This window comes from Callorhinus ursinus, unplaced genomic scaffold (genome assembly GCF_003265705.2).
Source record: "Callorhinus ursinus isolate GAN/ISIS: 27379988/994484 unplaced genomic scaffold, GSC_fseal_2.0 scaffold26, whole genome shotgun sequence".
NCBI lineage: Eukaryota > Metazoa > Chordata > Mammalia > Carnivora > Otariidae > Callorhinus > Callorhinus ursinus.
The window spans coordinates 7843054-7865026 of NW_027397088.1; the positions used below are offsets into that span (position 1 = coordinate 7843054).

Consider the following 21973-nt stretch of genomic DNA (forward strand, 5'->3'; position numbering starts at 1 on the left):
TGTCCGTCGAATGGAAGAATAAGAGTATTCACCTCATAGGGTTGTTGTGAAGATTAGCATAACATGCCAGGTGCAGAATAAGGGCTTAATCAGCAGCAAATAATTATTGGAGAACAAATAAAATGAAGAGGATTTGTCAATAAACATAACTCTTCCAACTAATCCCACCTCCAATTATAATTTGGGAGCTCAGTGTCATCCTTCACCCCGAACCCCACTTAGCAATGATGCCATCTGCTTGCTTGCTTGCTGTAATAATCCAAGACTAACGTCCCTTAAAAAAAATACCCTGCCAAAGGGAGAGTGTATAGAGAGCAAGTAGAGAATAAAAATTTACTCCATATTAAGAGCTTTCTGAGACATTCTGAACAAGATTTGCACTTCTGACAAGGTTCACCCAATTTTAAGTTTCCATTATGGTAAAAAGTTCCTGCAGAGATCTCTATCCTGGATATGTCAGGTCTGATAGTGTGCATAGTTTGGGAAAAGTCCTCTTGGCTTGGAGCACCAAAGTGCTTTAAATAAAAAAAAGTGGCAAAGAAGGTATGCCTAGAACTTCCAGTTCTGAGAGCCAAATGATAAAACAAATCCATGAGTGCATTGAATTATTCCTGGCACCATTCTGTCTCCTATGGCATATACTATATAATGAAACAAAGAAATTATTATGTGCTTCATAGAATAAGCCTAAAAAGAGAGAGAATTTGCTTTACCAAATGTATGAACAAGAGCTTCTCACCTCACCTAGAGAGCTGGTTCTTGGGCTTTTGGCCCCCCATCCTATGTAAGAAAGTAGTTATATACTCATTGATGTAAAAAATACAGAAGAACAGAGTGATAGTATAAATTTAGAAAAGCTTTTCAATGCATTTGCAGTTATTTGTGAATGACAAACACATACATTTGGACCAGGTACATTTCTATGCCAGTCATTTTATTATTCAATCTACAGAAATTGTTGATGCACATAAAGCATCTCTGACCATTTGCAATAACTCAGTGTCCCCGAGGGCGTATTCAGCCACTAACTGGGGCCACAGATCCAGAGCACAAACATGATGGGAAGGCAGGGAGGGATGCTCAACACATCCTGAAAGTGTTTTCTGCAATTTAAACAAGGTGAGAGAAAACTGCTTTCCCCTAAACATCTGACCGTAAGCAGTTATTCTCATTTGGAAACTAGTTTCATTTCTATGTGCTTGGAAATCCCACCCATGTTACAGTTTCCCAGCTCCCTACAAAACAATAAGTATTGCCAATAAAATATTTATTGAATGATAATGATCTTGCTTATAACCTCCATGGTGTCTATCCCTTTAATTAACCATATTCCTGGTGTTGTCTTTGTGATATTTTGATAGTTTCCAGATGCAGGTATACCTTATATGAATAGAAAGAGGGGGGAAAAAACCCCAAAGTCACTTAAAAATAGAACCAGAACTATAGCTACCACATGTGTTTTAAATATATTACCCATACAATTAAGAATACAGTATTATAAACCAGCTCTATAAATCTTATAATAAAAACAGTAACACACCAACACTTCTTAGCCACAAAGAGGCCCTTAATACTACTATAGATTCCATGATAATGTGGCTTTGGGATTGGCTTAATATTCTGTAGTAAGAGTGTTAGCTAGCTGAGATAAATCACAACACATCCCCTTGTATGTACCTAAAATGAAGGGGGGAAAAACTCTTCTTGCAAGGCAGAATCAAGCTCAGCATGTGCCTGCCTTCAGTATACCTGGAAATCCTCTGGATTTTTACTACCATTTAAAAGTGCTAAGAAAATTTAATTTTCAGACAGGGCTTCAGGCATTGTTCTGTAGAAAACACAATTGAGACCCTTTGCCTTCAACTTCAGACCTAAACTAATCCAGGAGAGTGAGGAAAGGTCTGTGTTGGTATGAATACAATTTGTAAATTATAAGGTGCTAGCCTATGCAAATGTCAGCAATTAAAATTACTGATTACACTTCTCCCTGACCTTGACTCAACTGGTAGGAAAAAATAACTTTCTGAAACTTCCAACAAAAATGTATTTCAACACTATGGAGACACTTTTTTCCCCGGGAATGTGCAAAAGTAGAGATAATAGTATAACAAACTCTCACATACTCCTCCTAGTTTTGGTGTATGGCAACTCATCTCATTTACAATCTTCATTCCCCACACCCCCCGGAAGAAAAAAAGCTGGATTATTTTAGTACCAGACACCATATAATTTCAGTGCAAGTACTTCACTAGATATGTTAAAGTCATGAAAATTAGTTTTCAAAAACAGCACTGCAGATCTACTTCAACCAGTGACAATGATTCCTTAATAGTCTCTAATATGTAGTATTCAAATTTCCCCCAAATGTCCCATATTTATTTTTTATCAAATCTATCTTCAACTTTTAAGGATAGTGGTTGTTTTTAAGGAACTCAGCTGAAATCCCCTTGCAGTTCCTCTTAGAAATATTTCTTTAAATAAGTGCTTAGTCATGGGGCATTTTATCACCAATTCCACAATTGCCCTAGGCCTTTACTGAGATGGGCCCACACAGCTCCACAGTAGAAGTAGAGTCTGCTGAGGCTTTCCTCCCTGTCTCTTACCGTAGGGCAGGCACTTTATAGTGCAAAGAGCTGAGAGTCAACAAACCTTGATTCTAATCTTAATTCAGTCATTAGATAACTGTATAACCTTGAGCACATCCATTTTTTTCTCTGTATCTCAGTTTCCACACCTGTAAAATGAAGGGGGTCGGCCTGGGTCATCTCTCCATTTCTTTCTGGCTCTTGAGGTTCGATATGTTTGATTTTATGTTTAATTAATTTCAAGTACTATATCTTCAGGATGTTATCTACGAAGATGGGAGCAGATCTATTAGAGATGAGAGCAGGGTATTTGAAATCATCAGACCAGTCAAATCCTGACTTGAGTTCCCTTGGGTAAGTCGTTAACCTTTCTAAGCCTCAATGTCATATTATATTAAAATTTATTATACTTACCTGCCTCACCTACCGGACGCAAACTTCTATGGAGCAGGATGTTCTCAGGTTTGACTTCCTATCGTCAAAGCCTAGTGTAGTGTCTAGAACCTGGTAGGTACTTGATACACACCCTGATACAGTGAATATTGAATATTTTATTCACTTATAAAAATCCGACCTTGCCTGTGACCTTTGGTAAGAGATGAATGAGAGCTGCTTTTTTTTTTGCTAAATTTCATCTCTCTTTGGAAATTTTTATATGCTTGCTTGCTTCTTCTCCTGTTTTATGTTTGAGAGAGAGAGAGAGACAGAGAGAGCACGCGCACGCGCGCGCACACAGGGAGGCGGGGTAGAGGGAGAGAGAATCTTAAGCAGGCTCCACGCCCAGGGTGGAGCCTAATGCCGGGCTTGATCTTACAATCCTGAGATCATGATCTGAGCCTAAGCAGACATGTAACCCACTGAGCCACCCAGGTACCCCTCCTGCTTTTTTAGAGTATACGTCTATACACTCACCACCATTTTTATTTTTCTATACTGAGTTTTGGGTCATTCTTTGGAGTAGCTTAGTGCCAGTCTAATAAAGCATTTTTATGAACTTCTCCAAATCAAAATAATACAGGAGGTAGTGTAACTGCAATAGTATATATCAGATACATGAATTTTCTGATGAATGGAATGTTCACTGGGACTAGTTCCCTAAAAATGATCCTGATTCAGTTTCTAATAGAGCCGAATGTGAACAGCTGTGAATATTTCCTCAAACAGTCTCTCCCTTTTGTGTAAAGACACTCAATTTAGTTTATCATTTCATGACCCCTGATCACACTCAGGCACTATTTTGAAATGTGAACATTTTCCTTAACTGTGTTCAAATCTGGTGCAACTGCTAGAGCAGGATTTCCTGAAAGGAATACTAATCCTGAACAATCATGCTCACAAAAACCAGTGACTGGACAGACACACTTAGAAAATTTGCATACAACAACTTCCTGGCGATTCAGAAACACCTTAGCACACAGACGATTCTGGAAAGTCTTGCTATAAAGATACTTGTTGCATTTCTTTGTTGTATAACAAACTTGTTTATATCAGCATTTCTCAAACTTCCTTATTCCATGTACCACTAAGAAAGAAAACTAGGACTCAAAGCTAAGATGTCATCAAATATGACATCAGAGATGTTAAAATTCAAAAAACATGCATCTTGGGATAGATGAGATGTGGTAACAGGACCACAGAACCTTTTGTCAGAGATCACCTACCGCCTACTGAGGATCTAGTGTTCTCTGAAACAATGCTCTGGACAACTGTGCTCTAGCCTAGAGCTTTCACAATTATTTCAGAGGAAGCAGGTAAAAGACTATTCTTTCCTATTAAGAAGTAAAAGAAATAAGAATTTTGAAGTTAAAAAAAAAAAAAGGAAATACTGGTCACCCGTTTTAAGTGTGAACCAGACCTTGTTCAGTTAAAAATTGCTAGGTCCACATCAGCATGTAACTGTCCCGCTGTCCTCAATGAGCATGTAAATCTCTTTAAATTAGGATGGCATGTAATTAAATCATTCAGCCTGTTGCCGGGCTTCTCCACACACGTAGTTTACTTTCACTTGAAGTAACCCATTTACCTCTGCAGAACCCCACACCCTGAAGTGACTCAACTTCACACCACCACCATTAAAATCTCTAGCCCTTTACAGGCTAGGCTAGGGCGTAAAGCATCAGTAACTCTACAGTGAGTCAGATGAAGTATGTGAGTGCTGGGGGAAGGTTGGAGGGACTCATAAATCTGCTTCCAGGGAAAGGGTGCGGTGGATCGCCGAGGGCCCCTCAGGCTCCCCCCTGCCATCAGTGCACAGGCCTGGCCCAAGCCACCCACTCACATCCTTCTCCATCTTGCCAATCCAACCGCTGAGGGGTGGGGGGCAAGACTTCGGGGACAGCGGGTCCCTCCCCAGGCTGGCCCAGGTTCCCCATCTAACCCCGCACGCCAAAGTTCGGCCCCTCGGATGCTTCGGAATGGCTGAACTGCGCGAATCCATCTTTCTGGCCGCGGATCTGGGGGCTTGCCCCGGCTCTCCGGGCTGGCAGGACCGGCCAGGGCCTCGCGCCGTCCTTCGGGCCGGAACAAACAACCCATGACCCCGGGAGGCCCGGGTCACCTTCACACCCGCCTCCGCCCCGCACCTCCCCCCGGGCCCGGGCCTGCCTCCCGCGGCGGCGCCCCCCTGGCCCAGCCGGGAGCCGCTGGGCGCGGGGGTACTTGTGCGGGCTCGGCCGCGCTTCTCAGGGCGCCGCATCCGCCGCCGAGATGCTGGCAGCCCGGGGAACGGCCTCGCGCGGCCCTCTCCTTATTTATCCACCCTGCAGTTTCCATGGCTCCGCCGCCATCCTCCGCCCCTTCCTCGAGCGGAGCCCGGCAGCGGGCACGGGCCCGGCCCGGCGGGGGCCGCAGGAGGGCGGGGGTGAGGCGCAGGGGCCGCGCGTCGTTTCCAAGCCCCGGGGCGCGCAGAGGCGCACCCCCAGTCCCACCCCCCGGGCAGCTGTGCCACTTCTGCAGCCCCGGCCCGCCACCCCCCGCGCTCGCCCGCACCCCAGGTCTGTTCCCCAGCGGGCCCGGCGCCGGGGCTCCCGAGCGCAGCGCAGCCCCCGGCCCGGCCCGGCGGCGCGGGGGAGGGGCGCGGCGCAGGCAAAGTTGCTGAGTTGCTTTGCACGCTCAGAAGTTGCAGCTGAGACGGCAGCTTCCCGCCCCCTTCCTGGACTCGGTGGCTCGGAACACACACCCACCCGTCACCACCCGCTACCTGCCCTCGCCCCGGCGGCCCCGGCCCGGACTCGGCAGCATCCCCTCCCGGCGCCCGCGAGGAGCCCAGGTTTCCAGCGGAGTCGGGCTGGGGGCGGGCGCACCCCACCTCCCCACTCGGCCGGGGGTGGGGGGGTAGGCGGGGAGGAGGGAGGGGTAGGTGCCCCTCCACCCAGTCGCCGCGCGGCCGTGGTGCTTTTGCACTTTGCAAAGCTGAGCTGCTGGGCCGGTGTCGCCCACCCGCCCCCTCGCCCTCGCGGACCCCGGCGGGGTTTGCGGAGCGTGCAGCGCGCAGCGTTCGCATCCCCTCCCGCAGGGGGCTTCGCCTGGGCGACGGGAGGGGCTCCGCTAGGGGCTGAGGTCGCCAACAGGTGCTCGCGAGGCCATGTGACCGGGGAGGGGCCGCGCAGGGGAAGCCGGGGGTGGGGGCGGGCTCCCTCTGGGTCCCCCGCAGAGCCTGACGCCGGGTGCACCCCGCCAGCGGCGGCTTAGGGAGGGCTCGCGGGTGGCTCTGTCGAGCGCCGGTGCCCTCGCGGCCTGCCCGGGAGGAGGAGGAGCAGGAGGGGGAAGGAGGGATGCGAAAGTGGGTCAGGAATGTAACTGGACGCTGCGCACCCCCACGCAGAATCCCCCCTCCCGCCCGTTGCCGGCAAAGGCGGCCAGCGCCAGCCTTGGAAAGCCAGTCTTTTGCTGTTGTGGTTCCCCAGCATTATCGGTGGACGGTTACCAGGGGATCCCGAGGGATGTGTTTCCCTGTGACCCTTTGGGAAGAAAAACTTAGTTGCCTCAGTAACCGAGTTTGGCTTGGATGCAATGATGCCATGAATGTTCTAGGTGAGCCTGACCAGGACGAGGAGGCTGCGGTGGCACTAGGGGGTGGATTAACTTTTCTTATTACTGAACCAAGACGTGAAAGGAAAGCTGGGGAGGAGGTGAGGTTTTGCCCCGTTTCGTGTTTGTTTTTTGCTGTTTCAAAGAACATAAATGAGACGTTTTTGCGTTGGAGTTGGAGTCTCCCAAGTGCAGGCCCCGGCGGCCATAAATTTACCAAAGTTTTTAACAAAGGTTTGAAGCTGATACCCTAGAGTTGGAAGGACTAGGGGACAGTGACAGTTTTGTATTTGGGGAAGGCTTGAGAAGCAAACATGAAAAGGCCTTTCTTAAAAGGAGAAGAAGAAGAAAAAAACCCCAAAACCCAGCCCTTCTCAAAGCAGAAGCAGTGAGAGTTCCCTCCTGAGCCCAGTGGCACCTCACACCCCAAGCGTGTGACTAGGCGAGGGAGGAATCCAGATTTAAAGGTGATGGGCTTTGGGTTTGAATGCTGGTGACACAGGCAGAGTCAAGGGGAAAAGATCATAATAAGAGAAAAGACTGCAAAAAGAAGTCTTAGCGTTGTGGACTAGGCAGCTCAAAGCTCTTCTTGAGCACCCTTCCTGAGTTTTATCCCATTTTTCCTTCTGGTTTTGTTCAGGGGACCTTAGTCACAGAGGATGGGACAGGGCTGTAGAAGCAAGGCCCAAAACCATAAGGCCACAAACTCAGAAGAAATGTGCAGCAGCTGGGGTTTTATTCAGAAGTGAAACAGGGGTGTGTTATCCTCTAAAGAGATCTTAAGAGTTATCTGAAAAGCTGACTTAGGAATTAATGTAAATTTCTGTTTCCAAGGCAACACTAGATAAAGTTACCCAAAATGAGATGTACTCTGCGTTAAAGAGTGTATATTCATAGAAAGCAAAACTGGTAATTTTTGTAAATTGAATCATATTCTAAATATGTAAAAGAAGAGGTTATTTTGTAGTGAAAACTTTGCTGGACACCTAACCATTCCCCAGGTTATTATTTTTTTTTTAACTTCACTGAGGTGTCTCACTAGTAAAATGGGAATAATAATCAATAATAATAGTTGGTCTTCTTTTGGTTGGGAGACTTGGACTTTTCACATTACTTTTTAGATGGAAGATCTTCAGTTCAACTGGTGAAAGTCTTCATTCTCACTTACAGTGTTGGCCTAAACTGTAGACCAACTACACTGGAAGCTGACAGATCCCCTACATCGAATTCTCTTGCATTCTGAATGTAAAGGGGAGAGTTACACATAGTTTTCTGGAAACTTGAAAAAAAAATGAACCCTTTCATGATCTTAGATTTTGTCACTTTGTTAAGGAGCATGGTTTCCTTCTGTGTGAGATAATTAGACTTTAAAACCTTGCTTCAAACCAGAATTGTTGCTATAGAAATGAATTGAAAATTTAAGTAAAAAATGAAGTGGCAGGGCGCCTGGGTGGCTCAGTCGGTTAAGCATCTGACTTCGGCTCAGGTCATGATCCCAGAGTCCTGGGATGGGGCCCTGCATTGGGCTCCCTGCTCACTGGGATTCTGCTTCTCCCTCTCCTCCCCGCTCACTCTGTCTCTCAGAATCTCTGTCCCTCTCTCTCAAATAAATAAAATCTTAAAAAAAAAAAATGAAGTGGCACACTTCCCTATTCCCCTACTCCCCAAATTTCATCTGAGTTCATGAAACATTTATATGTAGGGTGGTCTTCATTTTAGTTGCGAAGCAAATTAAATGAAGATTTATAAAGCAAATTAAATGAAGGAATGAATATCTGTTAAAAATGGATTAACAATAGGATCTTAGTGTGGTGAATTGTCCTTGTGTATTTAAAACATTTGTTACATAAATTTTGGGGCACTTTTCAAGAAATCATCTATGTGTAGCACTTTCTCACAGAGATTATTTTGGGCCATACATTTGTAACCACGTACTCACTGCCACCCCCCCCAAATTTTTTTGAATGAACATATGCTTTAAACACTTTCACCAACTACTTTGTGTATAGAACTGCATGGAGCATTGTGGAGATTACAGAGAAGCATATTCATGTTCCTAAAAGAGTCAAATCTGTGGTTGAGTTGGGGGCTACAGCTAGATGACAAATCAAGAAGTTTAACTGTTCAGGAGTTAAAAATATATGTGTATATGTCTAAGAAGAGATGATGGATTCATAGATGAAAGGTACCAGGAATTGAGAAATGGAATGAGAAATTAAACTTTTTTTTTTTCGGGGCGCCGGGATGGCTCAGTCAGTTAAGTGTCTGCCTTCAGCTCAGGTCATGATCCCAGGGTCCAGGGACTGAGCTCTGCATCAGACTGCCTGCTCAGCGGGGAGCCTGCTTTTCCCTCTCTCTCTCTGTCAAATAAACAAATAAAATCTTTAAAAAATAATAAAAATAAACATCTTTTTCTTCTTCTGTTTTCTAAAATGTTAGCAGTGAAACTAAATTGCTTCTCTCTGTAAGAAAGAAGGTTTGCTTTTTGTAGGGAGAGGTCTGGCAACCCAGCCAGCCAGTATGTGATTGATTATCAGTGAGAGTTCAGTCTTAAAGGGCCCCGGGAGCTTCCAGGGGGTCAGAGAGCAGAGGGTGTGAGGGACAGTGAAAGGGAGAGGTCACACCCTTACTTAGGAAGGGCTCAGATGTTGCAGGGTGCTGGGTGTGTTCTGGGAAGGGTAACTGTCAGGTGGCAGCCATCAGGAAGTTCTCCAGAGGGAGTTGGTAGAACTTGAACTTCAAGGATGTAGATGATTTTTATAGCTAGGAAGAAAAAGTGGTAGAAATGAGATAAGCCAAGAGGCAGGAAGTCACAGGAAACATTAGGGGAATTTGAATAGATCAGCTTTGCTACAGGAGAGGGATCAAATGTGAAATTTGTCGTTTGACTGGTAGGTTAGGGACAGACCAGTTAGGGGCCATGAATGCCTGTCCAAGGTTGGTGGAAGGACTTTATCTGCAGGTAATGGGGAATTATGACAGGATTTTGAGTAAGGGAAATGCATGGTCACAGTTGCATTTGGGGAAGGTTGATCTTGTGAGTTAGATTGGAGTGGGGGTTTAGGGACCATGCGTGGCTATTGCAGGGATCCAAGGGGGCTGGGCAAGTATAGTATCGAAGGGAATTGGTTGGAAGGCAATGCTTTGTGAGTTGTTATAAAAGGAAAATTGATAATATTTTATAGTATGTGGATGTGGAGGGCAGTGGATAAGAATTTAAATCTAGAAGCTGTGAGAAGGTGGTACTATGAGCAGAAATTGGAACAGGAAGCCAGAGTTCAAGGTGAATTGAAGAGTTGATTTGAGAAATGGAATTTGAAGCTGTGATTGGCAGCTGGGTTCAGGGAAAATGGATGATCTTGGCTGGAGGTGGAGATGTGAGTCATCCACATAGAAGTAGGTGATTATTGGCCAGAGGTGTGGAATGAACTCCTCAGTTTGAACTTGGTGGTGAAAGGACCAGTGTTGAAAGGAACATTCACAATTAGAATTTTTTTATGTGTATAAAAATATAATTTTTTATGTGTATAAAAAACATATAAACATATATATATGATTTTTCAAAATTCTCCTCCTTCCTCAGAAAGCACAACAAAGTGGTCATTCCTGGGGCTCTAGCTAGAGCCCATCTACTGATCCAGCCCTGTTCTAGCCCAAGTGGTTTCACTGGATGGCTCCTGAACCTGGCTCATCAGATTAAGGGGTCCCGCCCCATGGGCACCAAATCACAATCTCCTGAGCTAACAATTCCGTATTCTTAATGAGCTTTCCAGGCCACTCTGGTATGGAGTCCTTGGGAGAGCCAGTGCTTTAGCCAGTTTGTTCTACCAGTTCTGAGACCTTCTCCCCGAGCCTCCTGTCCCCCCTTGGGAGAGCAAGAGTTCTAAGGTCTTCCTTTGAGTGTGTCTGTTTCAGCCTGTCCTTTTGCTTTTGTTTCTAATGGACAGTCATTGATAGGCAGGGCTGGAAGTTGTTTTTATCCAGATGACCTGCTGCTTTCCAAATTTAGCACCGGTTGGAAGCAGGGATGGATGTGTCAGAAGTCCTCTGCCTTGCTAGGTAGGAAGGGGATTTGGGTTGACGCGCAGTGTATGGTGCTGAGTGACTCACATTCCATCCATCCAAGCCTGTTGGAGATGATGCAATAAGGCAGGCCCTGGGCAGACCACTTCCTGTACCTTTGGAGACGCAGACCCAGGGTGTGGTATTTGGCAGTCTTCTCAGGAGGAGACTATTTGGCTGATCCTCTCCAAGGGAAGAGTCAGAGGTGAGGCTGGGGAAGCTGTCGGCTCCACACACCACAGGTCCTCCAGTTGAGAAACGAGTAGTCAGAAATTTAGGGCTGGTTTTCTAAAATGCGATGACTATTAACACCTTTTTCAAAGAATACCTGTCTATCCAAGGATCTGTTTCTTTCTTTCTTGTCAGAAAAACAAACATCTGTCCCATTGAGCAGTAGCAAACATTCCGTCACAGCCAACTTTCAATTAACCTGGTGCTACGAATTATTATCTGGCTACAGATTATCATCGGCCCTGCCTTTCCCTTTCTCGTTTATAAGCTATCAAGAGACAGATTCACCTTCTGATGTTATGACGGGCGTCCCGAGCCTTTTTTTTTTTTTTTTAATCTCCACTGAAGAATAGTAAAAGATGATAGAATCTAGGGGCGCCTGGGTGGCTCCGTCATTAAGCATCTGCCTTCGGCTCAGGTCATGGTCCCAGGGTCCTGGGATCAAGCCCCGCATCAGGCTCCCTGCTCAGCAGGAAGCCTGCTGCTCCCTCTCCCACTCCCCCTGCTTGTGTTCCCTCTCTGGCTGTGTCTCTCTCTGTCAAATAAATAAATAAATAAAATCTTAAAAAAAAAAAAAAAGATGATAGAATCTGGGTGTGGGGTTTTGTTTTGTTTTGTTTTTTGAAATTGTGGTAAAATACACATCACATAAAATTTACCATCATAACTCTTCTTAAGTGTACATTTAGTACTGTTGCTAGGCACTAGAATCTAGGTTTTTAAACCCATTTACAATGTAAGGGACTCTTCTAAAAATGTCAGAAAATGAATCCCAGGTTACACACAAAACTATGAATGAGAGAGAATGGTATTAGCGCAGGCTTAGAGTGTTCAGATGCCCTCCTGAGAGAAGGTGCTTGTAGGATGGGCTTGCCTGGGGACAGCTTTTCATAGCAGCTAATTGCGAAGTTAATTAGTGCGGAGGAAAAAGACAATTTTATGCTTGAGATTTCTTTAAGATGCCAGAAATAGTGCTAGCACCTTGATACTGATTTTGAAGTTTTCTTGAAGTTCTAAGAGTAGAAGGAGAGAAGATGCTCAGTTAAATGTGAACTTACAGAATTTAATTTACACACTTGCTTAGAGTTTGCAGAGTTTGTGTATACCCTGTAGAAATATGCTCTTGATGCACACGGAGGGGTAGGTCATATCTGCTGCTGTTATCCTATTTTTTTCTAGTGAAATCTTAACGATTTAGGAAAATAGGGGTATCAACAACCAAAAAAATTCAAAATGAGCAAGAACCTGTGAATTTATTATCATGTAAAGGATCACGTCATGAAGTGAAACAATTTTTAAGGTTAAATAGTTGAGTAAGATACACAAGAAAGATTGGAGGTATTGTTGCTGTTTGTCAGAGTTCTTGGTCAACTGAAATCTATTACAGTTCACTTTTTTTTTTTAACATTAGAAAATTTATTTTCACAACCCTTGACTGTTTGTACTCAGTCATTCATAATACCCACAAAACAGGTTTGGAGCTAGTCACTCCAACAGGATGTCAGATGCAGTTGAAGAGAGAAGTGGTGTGTTCACATTCTACCAAAGGAGAAATGCCTTCACTTACCTCTCGTGGCTTTGGAAATTTATAGCTTATTGAACAACCCATTTAAAAAGTGCTGCTAAATTTGAGAAAACTTACAGATTCATTCTGAGTTTATCTTATTCAAGACTGCTTTAGTCAACTTTTGCTTATCAGTCCTGAGAAGATGTGTTAAAACCAGTTTGGCAACTTTTTTTTAGTATAGCATGTGAGAAGGCCCTTAGAAAAGAGTTTGAACCAGTATCAGCGTTGGAACTAAAACTGAACACCTTTTTAAAAAACATTTTTAAAAAATTTAAATATAGTTGACATACAATATGATATTTGCTTCCGGTGTACAACATAGTGATTAGACAATTCTATACATCATACTGTGCTCACTGTGGTAAGTGTAATTATCATCTGTCACCATGCAACATTATCACAATATTATTATTATTTTCATTATTACGGTATTATTGACTATATTCCTCATTCTGTACTTTCATCCCCCTGACTTTTTTTTTTTTTATAACTGGAAGTTTGTACCTCTTCACGTTTTTTGGTCACCCGCGCCCCCTCCCCCAGCAACCATCAGTTTGTTCTCTGTATTCATCACTCTGTTTGTTTGTTTGCTCGTTTGTTTTATTTCACATAGACGTAAAATCAAATGGTATTTATCTTTCCCTGTCTGACTTGTTTCATAGTATCATTAGCATAGTATCCTCTAGGTCCATCCATGTTGTTGCAAATGGAAAGAGCTCGTTCTGTTTTATGGCTCATATTCCATTGTACGTACGTAACGCCTCTTCTTGAGAATTCTACCACTGAACCACCAATGCAAGCTACCACATCTTCTTTATCCATTCATCTGTCAGTGGACACTTAGGTTGCTTCCATAGCTTGGCTGTTGTAAATAATGCTTCAATAAATATACGGGTAAGGGGCACCTGGGTGGCTCAGTTGGTTAAGTATCCGACTGTTGATTGAGGCTCAGGTGGTGATCTCGGGGTGTGGGGATCAAGCCCCTCCCCAGGCTCCACACTTACCATGGAGTCTCCTTGGGCTTCTCTTTCTCCCTCGCCCTCTGCCCCTCCCCCCACTTGTGCATTCTCTCTCTCTCTAACTGAATAAATATTTAAAAATAAATAAATAAACATAGGAGTGCATAAGTCTTTTCGAATTAGTGCTTTCGTAAAACTGAATGCTTTTAAATCGGAAATTTATGATATGTATATTTCTCTTAGTTTGGAGGATTCATAATTTAAAAGGCAAGATTTCATGGTAGGAACTCAATTACCAATGGAAAGGTTTCCATTGATAACAATGCCAGGCATAGACAGTTTAGAATTTCACCAAGAACTTGGAATACCTACATATTCACAATCCTATGTGATAGCACACACACATGCACCCAGAATAATTTACTGAATTCTGTTTAGAAGCAGGCTTTATATAGATCTTTGAACAACTGTTTTTTTTTTTCTTTTTTTTAAAAAGATTTTATGTATTTATTTGTCCGAGAGAAAGAGAGCAGCCGGCAGAAGGAGAAGCAGGCTCCCAGCTGAGCAGGGAGCCTGATGCAGGACTCAATCCCAGGACCCTGGGATCATGACCTGAACTGAAGGTGGACGCTTAACCGACTGAGCCACTCAGGTGCTCCAAATCAACTGTTCCATATTGCAGTTTTAGGAGATGTTTGTTTTTCCCAGCACAGCGTAGGCATGGGTTTCAACTAATTGCCAAAAGAGATTCACAAATCTATAGAAAATACAAGTTCAGGTGGTCCTGGGAGTCTCATGTATTTCAATTTTGACTTTTATTTATTTTTTTAAAAAGATTTCGTTTATTTATTAGAGAGAGAGAGAGAGAGAGAGCATGGGGGGGGAGGGGCAGAGGGAGAAGCAGACTCCCCACTGAGCAGGAAGCCCAATGTTGGGCTTGATTCCAGAACCCTGGGATCATGATCTGAGCCAAAGGCAGACACAACCGACTGAGCCACCCAGGCACCCCTGACTTTTCTTTTAAAGCTGGGTTCTTACATTTTACTAGAAAAATACTCCAGCTTTTAAGATTGAACAATCCCACAATCTACACGAGCCTATTCTACAGTGAAATTCTGTGATGATAAGTGCAGGAAATTTCTAATACTGCGTGTTAGTACAGAAAGATACTGTTCAATAGCCATGCCCCTTTGCTTTGTCATTTCTGTGTTTAACAGAGCCTTCTGCCCCCTGAAATGTCAGCTTAGCCCTCAAAGTCATGTGTATTTTACTTTTGATTACCTTGGTCCTCGGCCAGCCTCATATTTGACACTTTCCGCATAGGCGGCAAGGGTGCTTCTGGATGTTGAGCTGTTAATCTTTTTACTATTTCCTGTCACTTTTCCCCATGATTGATGCTCATGAGCCTGAGGGGGGAAAAGTGATGAAAATGACTTTGAAAACAGCTTTGAAAAGGAATATTTTAAGTTGGACTTGGGTCTTACCTAAGACCATAAAATGATTGAAAAAGCACACGGTCTGTTTTGTAAGGCAGTACCTCAGCCCTTACAGGGAGTACGCTGCATTCTAACGAACACTCGGTAATAGAAGTGAAGAGGGTTTTCCTGGTGTTTTGCAGTGATTCAGATATCCGGGTCTGTGGCATGAGGTAGGGCAAGAATTTGCAGATGATCTGTATTCAGTTCTAGGGAAAGGTTACAGAAAGGGGCTCTCTTTCCTTTGGGATGAAAAATAAAAGTCTTTCTGAGTTGTAGTCCTTACCAAAACTCAGACCCTATTATCTCCTCAATATTTCCTCTACCCCATACCCAATACAGTTCACTAATTCGGGGTTTGGCTTTGGAGGCCCCCTCCCCCTCGTACCACCAGGCCCCATTGTGTGCAGAATGACCTATTACAGTGTGAGAAGAAGATATTCAAAGCTCTGTTTTAGCTCACCTTATATTTTTCAATTTGTTAAAATTGAGGTAAAGTAGATGTCACATAAAATGTGCTGTTGTAATCCTTTCTAAGCATACGGTTTGGTGGCATGAGTTACATTCACCGTGTTGTACAACCATCACCACTGTCCATTTCCAAAATTTTTCATCACCCCAAAGAGAAACCCCCTAGCCATTAGGCGGTAACTTCCCAAGTCCCACTTCACCCTCTACTCTACTTTCTGTCTTTTATGGCCATTCTAGATATTTTGTGTCAGTATATGGTAGTCCTCCCCTTATGCACGGTTTCGCTTTCTGTGCTTCCAGTTAACTGTGGTCAACCGTGGTCCAGAAGCAAATGATCCTCCTTCTGAGGTATGCTCAGAGGTCAGTAGCAGCCTGACGCTTCATCACAGCACCTACGTCATGCACCTCACTTCCTCTCATTACATAGGCATTTTATCATCTCATACCAATCCAAGAGGAAGCAGGGTGAGTAGAGTATAGTAAGACATTTTGAGAGAGAGACCACATTCACATAACTTTTATTACAGAATATTCTTTCAGTTGTTCTATTTTTTTATTGTTAATCTCTTGCTTGTTAATGTCTTGCCGTGTTAAAGTTTCTAAATTAAACTTTATCATATATATGGATGAATAGGAAAAACATAGTATATGTAGGGTTCAGTACTATCTGTGGTCTTAGGCATCCACTGGGGTTCTTGGAAACGCATCCCCCACAGATAAGGGGGGGCTACTGTGTGTCCTTTTGAGTTTGGCTTATGTTTTCAGAGTTCATCCATGTTGTAGCATGTGTCAGTTCTTCATTCCTTTATATGGCTGAGTAATATTCCATCATCTACGTAGACCACGTTCTGTTTACCCATCTGTTGATGGACATCTGGGTTGTTTCCACGCTCTGGCTATTTTGAATAACGCTGTTCCGAACAGGGGCATACAGGTATCAGTTCAAATCTCTGTTTTCAGTTCTTTGGGTAGATACCTGGGGGGAGAATTACACATGTGGTAACTCCAAGCTTAACATGGTTTGAGGAACCACCAGACTGTTTTCCACAGTGGCTACACCAATTTCACTTTCCCACAAACAGCGTAGGAGGGTTCTAGTCTCCACATCTTTGTAGCCCTTTTTTTTTTTCATATTATAGCCACCCTAGTGGATGTGAAGTGGTATCTTGTGGCTTTGATTTTCATTTCCCTGATGACTAATGATGTTGAGCATCTTTTCATGTGCTCATTGGTCAGCTGTACGTCTTCTTTGGAGAAATGTCTGTTAAGTCCTTTGCATTGTCCATTTTTGTATATGTTTTATGTGGTCTAATAGTAGTATATAGATGATACATAAAATGTGCATATACTTGGATATATGCAAAATGTTTTTTAAGATGGGGGATGTACTTTTAAACAGTTTGGAGGCCATTATTATGGTCTATAACAATGATCCGTTCTATTTCTCATTGCCTGGCATTAGCAGGAAACCACTGATAAAAATTCTTGAGCTTTTATCGGTGAGAGTCTTAATTGGTCAAAGTGTTTACTGGAGCCTTCATATGAAAGTTACCACAGGGTCCCAAGGCTATCCTTCAGGATGTTCCCCTGTTACCTAAGAAAGTAAATCTCCTTGGATGGGTTTCAAGTTAGACATGCCTTATGCTCAATCCTATTTTGTGGTTAATAATGGCATTTCTTTTTTTTTTTTTACGTTTTTATTTAAATTTCAAGGAGTTCACAGACAATGTAATATTAGTTTCAGGTGTACAGTTTAGTGCTTCACCACTAAATTGTATTGTGTTTACAAACACTAAATTTAGTGATTGTAAACACCTGGTGCTCATCACAAGTGCCTTTCAGGGTTCTAGTGTATCTTATTAAGAGATAGAAATGGTCTTTCATGCCAGGTCACATAGGAGAGCCAGAAGGCATAGAATAAATCTAAAGAGGCTTGGCTCCATTATTATTATTATTATTTTATTATTTCATTCATAAACCTTGATTATAAAGAGATTAACTTTGAGGGGATTGAACTAGCCTATTTAAAGACCCAAGAACATTTTAGGCCTTAGGGGTTGATTTTTTTTTTTTTTTTTGAACAGATTGGTTTTCCCATTGTGCTTCTCTTCTCTGAGGGTAGCCTCCTTTGTGAGGTTACCCTAAAATGCCAGCTTCTATCGAGGGTGAGACATCACCACCCTAGCACACCATGGTGTATTTTTTGGAAAGTGTCCACACTGGCAGGCGTTTTCCAAATAAAACATTTGTTTCAGTAAACAAGTGTTTTATCCAGCAGCCCAAGTGGAGAATTTTAAAACCAGTGTTTGTTTTGCCAGCAAACATTTTGTTTCAATCCTTGCAGCTAAACAAGTGGGTAAGATTTAAGTGGCCTCCCAGTAAAAACAAATGCAGAGCCATTTTCAGAAAACTCGGGCAGAGCAGAAATCCATTTGCTGTCCGAGTGTGAGTTGAGACATTTGGGGAAATATACTGTACTTTCTGTATAGCTCTGTACTTAGTTGCCATCAGAGTGGGAAGTCTTAGGTTTGGGTAAGGGCTCTTAATTCTGTTTTAAGGCAAAAGATGAAGAAATATAAAACAAGTGTTGAAAAGTACTGTTGTGTTGCTCTATATCAATCTTAGAGCTTGGCTTTAAAATGTGACTCAAGCATCATCAAGGATTTGTTCTGCTCTGCATTTCTTACCTCTTTTCTAATTATTTTTATGGTAATCCCCCCAGCGGATAATGCAACCCAACATCCATGTGAATAACCAGGCTTTCGTCTTCTCACTTGTATAAAAATGGTAGTAAAATCAGATTTTGGTGACCTCATTGTCGCTTTTATTTAGGGTTCCATGTAATTGAACACTCTTGCTCTCTTCGCTGGATTATCATCTGAAATATATCTTTGAATGTTGTGGTTTGAAAGTATGTGGTGTGCTTTTCTTTTTGAAAAGCAAGCCTCTTTCCCTTTAAGGAAGATGAATCGTGCTTAAGAGGATAATCAGAAATTATGAAATACGGTATACATGCAGAATAGTGTAGAGAACAGATATATGTGGTTTAAAGAATAATGAACACGTGGCATACGTAACCCCCACTCAGACTAAGAAATAGAACGCTGCCTTGGAAATCTACTTCAGAGGGTGCCTGGGTGGCTCAGTTGCTTAAGCATCCAACTCTTGATTTTTGGCTCAGGTCATGATCTCAGGGCCTGGAGATGGCCCCCAGTTGGACTCCACCCTCAGCGGGGAGTCAGCTTGAGATTCTCCCCGTCTCCTGCCCCTCCTCACCCTGTGTGTGTGCTCTCTCTCAAATAAATAAATAAATCTTTTGTTTTGTTTTGTTTTTAAAGATTTTGTTTATTTATTCATGAGAGACAGAGGGAGAGAGAGAGAGAGAGAAGCAGAGGGAGAAGCAGGCTCCCAAGGAGCAGGGAGCCCGATGCGGGACCCGATCCCAGGACCCTGGGATCATGACCTGAGCCGAAGGCAGACACTTAACCATCTGAGCCACCCAGGCACCCAAATAAATAAATCTTAAAAAAAAAAAAAAAAGAAATCTGCTTCAAAACCACCTTCCTCTTCCCTCCATGGGAAATTTACAATTATGTAGGTCTCCTTAAACGCTATCACTTAGTTTTGCAAGTGTTTGGCGTGTATTACTTTTTACTTGTTCGTTTTATTAACAATATGCTTGCATGATTCAGCCACGTTGAGGTCTAGAGCTGTGATTCCTTCATTTTAATTGTTTGGCATGCCTATGTACAACGACGATGCGTTTCTCTACTCTTGATGGACATTGGAAGTGCTTCCAGCTTCTGAGTCTTATGAAAAAGGCTGTCGAGAACATTCTTGTATGTGTGTAAATCTCCTAATCCCGTTATACAAAAGGTTTTCCAGGGTGCAAAGGAGAGGTGGGTTGTTGGATTGTAGGGTGTTTGGATTTTTCACTTTCCACTCTAATTCCAAACAGTTTTCCAAGGTGGTTGTTCCAGTTTGGACTCCCTGTGAATGAGAGTTCTTATTTCTCCACATCTTCACCAAAACTCGGTATTGCTAGACTTTTCAATTTTTGCCAATCTGGTGAATAGGAAATGAGGTCTCATTGTGGTTTTAATTTGCTTTTCCCTGATTCATAAGGTCTCTTGGCTGTTTGGCTACCCTTTTTCCTCGGGTGTTTTAAACTTTTTGCCCGTTTTTCTGTGGATTGTCTTTTTTCTTACTGATTTGTTGCCGATTTGTAGGACTCCTTTATATATTCTGATAGGAATATTTTGTCGATTATATGCAAATATCTGAGCACTTTGTGACTTTTTTTTTCCTCTTAGTTTATGATGCCTTTGGAGGCACACAGGCTGTTTAATTTCAATATTGTTGGATTATCAATTGATACTTTTGCATCTTGTTTAAGAAATTCTTCCCTATCTTCAGTTCATGAAGATATTTTCTTTTATTCTTTGTAGTGTTGCCTTTCACATGTGATTTTATTGTATTTTATTTATGTGAAGCGGGTTTTGCAAATGTTGTAAGGTAGGGGCCTATTTTCATTTTTTGTGTAAATGATTATTTGGTTGCCCAACCACGACTTATACTACCTGTGTCATATATCAGTGGCTGTTTGTGCAATAGACCTTAGTAATCAGTTTCTGTGTTCCCTATTCTCTTCCATTGGTCTCTGTCAATGCTTGATCTGACCCTGCACTGTCTTCATTATCCCAGCCTAGAGTGAGTCAGGATGTTTGGGAGGGCATGTTCTTCCACCTTGTTCTTCTTCAAGCCTGTCTTGGTGTTCTTGGCTCTTCGCCCTTCTAAGTAAATTTTAGAAGCAGCACAAATTCCCTAACAGGACTTGTTGGAGTTTTTGTTAGGACTGCACGGAATCTGTGGACCAGTTTGGGGAGAAGTGACATGTTTACAATGGGGGAGTCCACCACATTGAAACGCAGTGTACAGAGTCTTCAAAAGGAGGGTGCCCAACTTCCTGGGGCTCAGATCCTGGCTCTGCTCTTCCTTGGCCACATCACCCTGGAGAATGTATTTAACCTTGATGTAGCTCCATTTCCTTATTTGTTAATAGGGATCATAAGAGTACCTACCTTATCGGATATTTGAGAGGATTAAATGACTAAATGTGTTGCATATAACATGTGTAAAGCACATAGTACACATTATATAAGTGCACAGACACTGATTTCTCTATGTCTATGTCCTTTTCAGTGTCCCAAGAAAGTTTTGTAATTTTCTTTATAAAACTATATTTGACATATATCAAACATATTACTACATATACATGCAGAAATATATATGATATATATTCCTAGGAACCCTAAAATTTTTGGTGCTATGATAAATGATATTTTTAAAGCTTTTTGGAGGGTGTACAATATTTTTATGTTTTTATTTAGTATCTTTTATGAGCTGATTATGATCATCTTTGGTTAATACTAAGTGCTTGTGCTGTGTAAGATACTGCTAAGAGCAGGCAGGAAATATGGGTGCTTCCATTGGGTTGATTGTCCATCACAATTACTACTCTGGTCTCATGGGATTGAACATTTTATCCATTTTGCATAATTTTAAACTGTTGTTATCCCATTGACTTCTGTTGCTGAAACCTGTCTGAGAGTTTTGGCAGTCTGGTTAATTTTATCCTGTATATTAGGCTGCTTTCTGTTCATTATTTCTTTTAAATTTCTGAGATCATTATATGTCAATCCTTTCTTATAGGCCCCCCACAGTGTGCTTGAGACCCTGTTATGGTTTATTTCCAGGGCTCTTATTTCTCTCTAAATTGAGTACTGTAAAGATGAGATGAGAGTCACAACTTCATACACTGATTCGAATCCAGGGTTAAGTAAGATTCCTCTGGCCGGTAACTGACATTGTTTCTTTTCCATGTGTCCATGTGTCACACATGTCTCAATGGAGTTACAAGGTTTTTAAAAAAGCAAGAAAGGACGTAAATATAGGAACCTATACATACATACATACATATATATGTATGTTCCCCTTGACTTGTGTTTCAATTCTAAGCTTTCTGGTCATATGGTACTCCACCTCACGTGGGAGGTGAGGACCCACACTGTGTGCCTTCCTATGATTTCATTTTGCATCACAGGAGGCAGAAACTCAAAGTGAAACCAAAGAAAAAACCAATGTATTCTTAATGGTTTTTACCCAAACCATAAATCCGTCTCTTGGAGGGAGAGGGGAATCACCCAACATTTGATCTGGTTTCTTCTGCATGTTCCAGCCAGTATTTGCCAGTTCAGTGACCATCTGCTGGGACTCCCTCAGGGGATTCATTGAAAATTCAGATTCCTGGGCCTGACCTACACCAAGGGAGTAAGACAAGAGGCAGGGGTGGAGGAGGAGGCAGGGACTTGAATATTTTCAAAGATTCCCTGGTGGTACTGACAGTCACACAGGACCTGGAAACAGATAGGCTTTCGTTTTCATTGCTCACACATCACTTAATGGAAAAATTCATCATTCAGGAGGTTTGATGTAATGTAGCTAATGCCTAGTAAGTGCCACGTGTTGGGCACTTCATGTTCAATCCTGTGAGTAGACTACTACTATTAGGCCCATTTTATGGAAGGGGAAACT

The 21973-nt window shown here is 42.7% G+C and overlaps 1 protein-coding gene across 1 annotated transcript in view; it reads left to right on the forward strand.

Annotated features, from left to right (window-relative positions):
- The first annotated feature begins 5418 nt into the window (after window positions 1–5418).
- RREB1 (ras responsive element binding protein 1) overlaps window positions 5419–21973 on the forward strand; it is a 176070-nt gene continuing 159515 nt past the window's right edge. Inside the window, exon 1 of the mRNA XM_025891259.2 lies at window positions 5419–5853. The gene's annotated coding sequence lies outside the window, so the exon portion shown is untranslated. The remainder of the gene's footprint in view (window positions 5854–21973) is intronic.